We start from the raw sequence: 7,997 nt of genomic DNA on the forward strand, positions 1-7,997 counted from the left end.
GAGTTACCTTCCAGCTCCAATAATAGGAGCACCCTCTTAGACCTTTTTATTTTTTATTTATTTTCAATTCAATCTTCAGTTACTTCAATAAAGCTCACCCACATTAGAAAGAGCAATCTGCGTCTCAGCCTACAGACTCAAATGCTAATCTCATCCAGAAACACCCTCACAGATGTACCAAAGAATAATATTTGACCAAGTATCGGACATCTTGTGGCCCAATCAAACTGGCATATAAGGTCAACTGTGACAGTCCTATTCTCAGGTTTAATATGATAGATACTTATTATAAAATAAAAAAGAACAAGGGAGAGAAAAATTGAACTCTCCCAATCAATAACAAATATTATTAACCTTTTAATTAAAAAGTTATTTTGATACGTATGCATAAATACATGCAAATATTATTGTATTAGTTATTTTCCTTTTGTTATTTTTCTATAACTTGATTATCTATTGCCCCACTATATCTGTTCTACTTGAAAGATACATAATTCATAAATACTCCATAATAATTTAATTCATAGGTAAAGATGGTAGTAGCACCATTTAATTACCTGATTGACCATCAACAGAAATTTGTTTTTAAATTAGTATTGTTCATGTGCAGCTGTTTAAAGGATATCACGATATATCAGTCTGAATTTTAACTGCAAATAATAAGTATGGTAACACAGTAAGTAGTTTAATCAGAGAAGAGATCCAGAATCTCTAGCAGCGGGAAAAAGTCAGCATAGGAGGCCATGCAGCCGGAAGCAATGAAAAATGGTAAATTCTTCTCTGGGAAGACCCCACTCCTGTGACCATGGGCACAAACCCAGCAGCTGACATCAGACACTCTATTAACTCTGCTAACCCTAAAAGCCAGATGTCTTTGCCAAAAGAGTTTGACAGGAAATTGCTTCCACAAGGAACTGCCTTTTTCAGTTTTTGCTACAGTCCACGTTGAACATGGGGTGATCTGTCTAGCAATGCTTATTTCACATGACTGTGCCTCAGTGGTATGTGAGGATGAGAAATCAAGTTTGTGGCTTTCCCCTTGGCCAGGCAGAATTCAGTATGGAGAATTTCCTCCTAAATATGAATGATGTTAAAGTGACTCTGGTGTCCACACACAATACAAGCATTTGATCCCAACTGTTCACTGGCCCATATAGTCCTCCCCCACGCCCAACACGTTCTTTAATATTTAACTTTCTGACAGCACAAAATGCCCCAGGCTCACATGATGTCACATTCCAGAAACCTTCCATTCTGCTCTCCAGTTCTCTGCATCCTGCCTTCTGGTCCAAGTGACTGACCTACAGGGACCACAACAGCTCCCTGGTCTGATTTCAGGTTTATTGAACAGGGAGTCCTGGCAGGAGGCCAAAGGGAAGGAGCCTGAGGTAGTAGATGTTTCTTCTCCTTGCTCCTCCCTGTGGGGTGGCCCCAGGCTGGATCCATCTCTCATTTGAAAGTTGACTCTGCATTTGAAACTCTAATTTAACTCAATTGTTTCCTTCTGTATTCCAGTCATTGCTGCCTTTTCCCCCCTTTCCTTTATCTCTGGTGGTGTTGTAGCCCCAAAATACTTAACAGTACTATTACTTGTGAGTTCCCTACATTTTGTCATTTCTTTGACAAACAGTCCCTTTTTTAAAGCACTCCTGGAACAGAGTGTGGATACTGTTTCCTCCTAACAGACCAATACAGTAATTATATATTATTCAAAAAAAAGATGATTCCCTCTGACCAAAGGAAAATAACATAAAGCAAAGTGTGTTATTGTATCTGGCTTTAAGATTTTTATTTTACTGTCTCTTCATATTTTATCAAAATTACATGTCGTTCTATGATAACCTATCAAATAAATTGTTACTTTACCAATATTAGTGAACTCTTTAGAATTTAAAGAAACAAGAAAAATTTTAAAAAGCTAGTTAAAACATATAATTAAATGTGACCCAGCAATCTAGACATACAGGTAGATATCATAGCCCTAGTTTCTGTAACCATTCATAAAGCGATAGTAGAGATTAATGCTGCAGCTTTCACTAACCATTCCACTTTCCCTTGGTCTTCAGCCAGCTTTGCCATTTAGAGTTTCTCACCTAATGGATACACTGCACTGTCTTTCCTGAGATATCTGACATCTTTGTGTTTTTCCAAGCAAGAGTTTTATGCAGTTTTTTTGTTCACTTGATAGAGTATCTTAAGAAGATATATTCAATTTAGAGAATATTTTGGATTGGAAAGGACAGTCAAGAATGAAACAGGGGTCTCAATTAGGGGCACCTGGGTAGCTGAGTCCATTAAACATCCATTCGGCTCTTGATTTTGACTCAGATCATGATCTCACAGTTCGTGAGATCAAGCCCTGCTCTAGGCTCTGCACAAAAACACAGAGCCTGCTTGGGGTTCTCCCTCTCTCTCTGCCCTTACCCAGTTCTTTCTCTCTCTTTCTCTCTCTCTCTCTCTCTTTCAAAAATAAATAAATGAACATTAAAAAAAGAAGAAGAAAGAAACAGTGTTCTCAATTAGAACACTGTTACAATAGTCCTGAAGGAAGAAAGATGAATTTGGGAGAAGGGAGGATGACAGTGAAGGTGGAGAAAAGTGGGTGGTATCGGAAAATATTTTGGAAAGGGCAAAACAGAAATTATTGATGAATTGATTATAGGAAGAAGACAGATTACTCTTAGATATTTAGTTTGTTCATTTCACAGGTGAACAAACCATTTAATGAGAGAGCAAATCTAATGAAAAAAAAATGTTTGAGTGAGGCTATCAAGAAGTCACCCAGAGACAAAGTAAGTTTGAGATGAATCTTAGGGATACCAGGTAAGAACACAGATGTATCAACCTGGAATTTAGAGACTGAAGATGAAAGTTCAATAATCATCCACATATAAATTTTATTTACACCATGTGAAGGGCCTGGATCAGTAAGGGAGAAAATAAAGATGGAGAAGGAAGAATGGTACTGGATAAATCCCCAAGACCCTTATATTTGTAGTTCAGATAGAGAAGAAATCATCCAAAGTGTCTGACAAAGATTAGTCACTGAGGTCGAAATAAAAATACCTTGAAAGTGTAAAGCCACAAAAGTGAAGTTAAAACAGTATTTAAATTAGGGAACAGAGGTGAACTGTATTGAAGGAATTTGAAGGGTAGAGCAGAGGCCGAAGATATTACCAATGGCTTGGTAAAAGTCAATGGCTGGTCAGCTGGATGAAAGCTGTCCACTTTCCTGGGCTGATATAAAGAGGATTTGGGTGAGGGGTAAATACAGCTAATGGCAGATTTATTGCCAGTGAATCCTAAACTTTAGAGTTCCTCTCATGCCCAGACCACACCTATACTCGCTGTCTTAGGTGCTTCTGAAAAAGAAAAAAATCCAATTATTTTATCTTTTGCATGACTTTTAATACTAATCAAATCACTAACACTACAGAACAGGTAAAATGCTAAGACTTATGTTTTCTTCCTTAATACTTTTCCCAGTGAGGCTTTGAACATAAGGTTTTATGGAGATTGACGTTTGTTTAAATATGTCTACTCAAGTAATGTAGCATTACCCTCATTTCTAACACCGTGAGATGTACTACCCTGTGTATTTTATGCCTTTTTTTCAATGATAATAACAGTTGGCCCTGAAAGCCTGTTTAATGACCTATAACTCCTTCAGAGAAAAATTGCAAATGTTGCACTGAAAACTGCTAAGCTGTTTTTCATATCACATTTGACATTTTAAAATGCTACCGTGTTTCAGGAGTAAACCTATTTAAATAAATTAACCTCCAAATCCTATGTAAAATGTGTCTGATGTGTAAAATATATTTAACTATGGTGCAGAAAACAAACTTAGTACGAGTTTGTCATCTCATACATATTTAAGAATATGTAATCATGACATATCATCACTGTATCACATCTGAAAAACCTCAACTGTTCCAGTTGTGTTGCTAACAGATCCCAGTTCTCTAAAACTAGTGATAGGTTATATTATACATTGTTGTCACATATAAAATTTAATAAAATTGCTTGAGGTTTTGAGCAAGCTCTCTGAGTTCTTGAAGAAATGAATATGTAGGAAAAAGTAGGAGAAAAAAAGAAAACAGGTGTGAAAAGTTCATTTTTTTTTCAGTGTAATCCAATCACCGTTTAACCAGTCTGACTGGATGCATAGCACCATACAAGATGCTTTAGTTTAGTGTCCTAATCTCTCTGCCTTAAGAAAAATAATAGTAGCAAGAGCTTATCTTTTCCCAACAGCATATAAAACTAATTAGAACAAAATCTTCTTTGGTACCTCTATCCAAGGATCTGTTCTCCTTTTTCGGCCAATTATGTAACTAAATGCACAGAAAAATCTGAGATTGTAGAGTCATTTGAAGAAATCACATTAATATAAATAAATATATACATACATATATAAATACATAGGTTCTTAGTTTAATATTTTCTTGCTCTTAAAAAATGGGTATGTAAGGAAAAGACCGAAATCCAAGGAAGAAAACATGTTTTTCATTTCTAAAGGTGAGACAGGTTTATTATACATATGAGATCCATTGTACATGGACTTGGAAAATGCTTTTTACAAAAGGTACATTATCTTAATAGTTTGTTTATTATAAAATAAGTTTCTTACATCTAAAATGACATAATAGTAAGATTTCTGGGTAATTGCAATATCTTCATCGTTTAAAAAAATTCTAAGAATCTTATTAAAACCCAGCTTTAGGGGTGCCAGGTGGCTCAGTCGGTTAAGCATCTGACTTTGGCTCAGGTCATGATCTCAGGGTTCACGAGTTTGAGCCCCTCCTCAGGCTCTCTGCTTTCAGCACAGAGTCTGCTGCAGTTCCTGTCTCCCTCTCTCTCTGCCCCTCCCCCACTTATTCTCTGTCTTTCTCAAAATAAATAAACTTTAAAAAAATCTTTAAAAAAACTAGCTTTAAAAGTCTAAAACAATTTCAAAATAAAAAGCTTGAAAGAACTGAAGTAAAATAATGTACATTTTACGTTTGGACATTGTACATTAATGTTCACATGATATCACCTGAATATATCTATATGATGCTAAAGTAATATGTACAGTCTAACCTAGGATTAGCTTACTATGCATGATTCTAATCCCTGGCTTCTGACCATGGTTTGTGGTTCAAGGGAGATCCAATACCTTTAATATTATATTGTAGAGATAATACGATATTGCACACAAGGAAAATCCATGTATAAGGTTAGAAGTGCGACAGTGTCTGTTTGAAGGAGCTGTTTGGCTAACTTACTTCCTCTTGAACTCAAGAGTGATATTTACTTTTGGAGGAGTTTTGAAGATGGCTGGTTCTTTCTCTCCTACTACATTTTTTTCTTCTGATAACCTCTATGCCTTCAACATTAGAATCAGAGAATTCACACTTTTTTTCTCGTAACAGTTTTTGCCTTAAGAACCAAACCTCTCTTGGATCTGCTTTTGTGTCTGGTTCCAATGGCTATTGACTTCTAAACATCCTCATTAACATTTATTTCATATTCATGCATTCTGAACTAGGCTTAATACTGAAGAACAACAACACTACTTGTTTCAGCTAGAACACATTCAAGTTTTCACAGTCAGGCTATGCAAAAGTACCACCAAAAGCAATGCTCCACAAACCGTGCCAAATTCAGTACATTCTGGCTTCTATGTAATGCGATGGCTATGCTTCTTCTTCACTGCCATCATGTTCAATAGAACATTACTTTTACTAGCTTTCCCCAGCCTCAGCACCTTTGGCTTTTCTGAAGAATTGATAGGACTCTCCAAATTTGAGGTTCTTTTTGTTTTACCTCTTGGTAAAGAATCTAAGTATTGAAAACACCAGATGCAAAGACATGATGTTTGTTGGGTCAGTATGAACTACGTCTCAAATGTTGTTGAAGATGATTCTTTCTTGGAACATCAACTACATACTCTAATTGTTTTAATAAGGCTTGCTGAATGCTTTCTTTGCCATATCCTATAACTGGTGAATGCTTGGTATACTGTGTCTTATGTACTTCTTCCAGAGCACAGCTGTGGTGTTTTACATTGGCATTGGCATATGGGTGATCTTTGCCAATAAATTACATATCTTCAACATGTATGTAGGTAGAGTCAAGGCAGTAGTATCATAGATGTCCCACAGGGACTGCAAGAAATGCACTTATTCTGTTCCAACATGATTTTGCCTTCTTCATTTGATTCCAGCAACAATTATTTTTTAATTGTGTGTCATTGTGGAAAAATAAAAAATAAATAAATAAATTCACCTTCTTGTTTCTTCTAAGAGAGAATTTCCTGTTAACTATCTCGATGCCTTGTCATATATATTACTTTTAAAAATCTAAAGCATTCTATCTAATTCCCACTTTATGTTCTTATTTTTGAAAATCAGGATGTTAATATCAATCAGTTCCTCAACTTCCTTTGCTGCCTCATGTTTGCTCGTCTATTACCATCCATTCTCTCACACTGGGTTTACTCAGGAATTGGAACACATTCTTAACTAACCAACAGCTTACTTGTTGAATACTTATATATGTTCTTGTGGTGACAAGGTGGTTTTGATTGTGATGCCAAAAATTACTGTTTCTGCTACTGATTTAGTCTTTTTATGCATTTTTTGAGTCTGCTTTAGAAATCACAACAATAAAAACAAGATAGATTTTTTTTACCTCATCAGAAACATGTATATGGCACACAAGTTTCTAAATATGTACAAAAGTCACTACATTTAGGAAATAGTTGCTATCCAACTTTCCCAGAATTCTTACAACCTAATTATTTTTATTGTCTCCTTCACTTATTGATTTCTCCTTCCATCTCCATAATCATCTTTCCTTAGTAATTTTTTAAAGACAAAGTATAATTATATTTCCAGAGGGTTCTAAAGGATATCTTTTAAAATCTAAGATTTGACATCCCCATGCCCTACTAAAATTGCTATGTAGTACAACCAAAAGAATTCCTGAGCATGGAGGTGAACCAGGATGTGATGAGGTTCTGTCATGCCACAGGCACCAGTCCATAGTGGAACATACCATGAAGCCTGGGTCAGGGTCTGGCCCCCACTAATATCCAGGCTCCTGAAAGCCCTATCAGTGGTTTAATAGGTTGATTCTAAGCCCTCCCACTAGTCCTGGGTTCAGTGCTTTATTGTCACCTTATTGGCTATTCTTCACTGAACTGCCACCACCGGCTTGGCAGAGTAGCTACTCTAGCTGTCCTCCTTTCCATCCTAACATTTCGCATGGCTCACACAGAGGATATTGGGTAAGCCTAACTTCTTACCATGAAAGTTCCATCAGCGCTTTATAACATGAAGTAGGGTAAAGCATTTACTGTACTGAAGCCTTGTGGTCATTGTTTCCTGTCCTGGATGCATATTGAGTATAGGGGAAGCCAGAAAAATATTTCTATAGAAACTCTTCTCTTTACTAAAGTTGCTAACTTAGCAAATGTATTTCTAAATCAATAACATTATCTTACATATATACATATATATATATACACACACACCCATATATTTACATATATGCATATATATACACACATATATTTACATAGACACACACACACACACACACACACACACACACACATATATATATATATTTATATGTAATGACAAGGCTCATAGTACCAGAAATGCTAGACAGAAATATTTGACATATCTCTGCCTCTACCTCTAAGCACTGGCTCATCTTATTAATCTCATTAAATTAAAGCAAGTTTTGGATCATCTTCCAAAGCAAATTAATAAAAACTTGATCCTTTTCAGATTTGAGATATGTCTCATGCATATGTACTATCTAATTTCCTGCTGTGCTTCTATAGAACATTGGACCAATATCATCCTGACACTGGCCAAAAATTTTAAAATAATCTCACTTTCTCATAGCATGGATACGTATTCATAACCTTCATGGCTTTCCTATAAATCTTTATCACTTGAGGCTTCAAACTAGGCTTGAAGTTAGACCCTTAGGTTCTG

The sequence above is a fragment of the Herpailurus yagouaroundi genome, unplaced genomic scaffold, assembly GCF_014898765.1.
Source record: "Herpailurus yagouaroundi ecotype Mexico unplaced genomic scaffold, PumYag 139, whole genome shotgun sequence".
Taxonomy (NCBI): domain Eukaryota; kingdom Metazoa; phylum Chordata; class Mammalia; order Carnivora; family Felidae; genus Herpailurus; species Herpailurus yagouaroundi.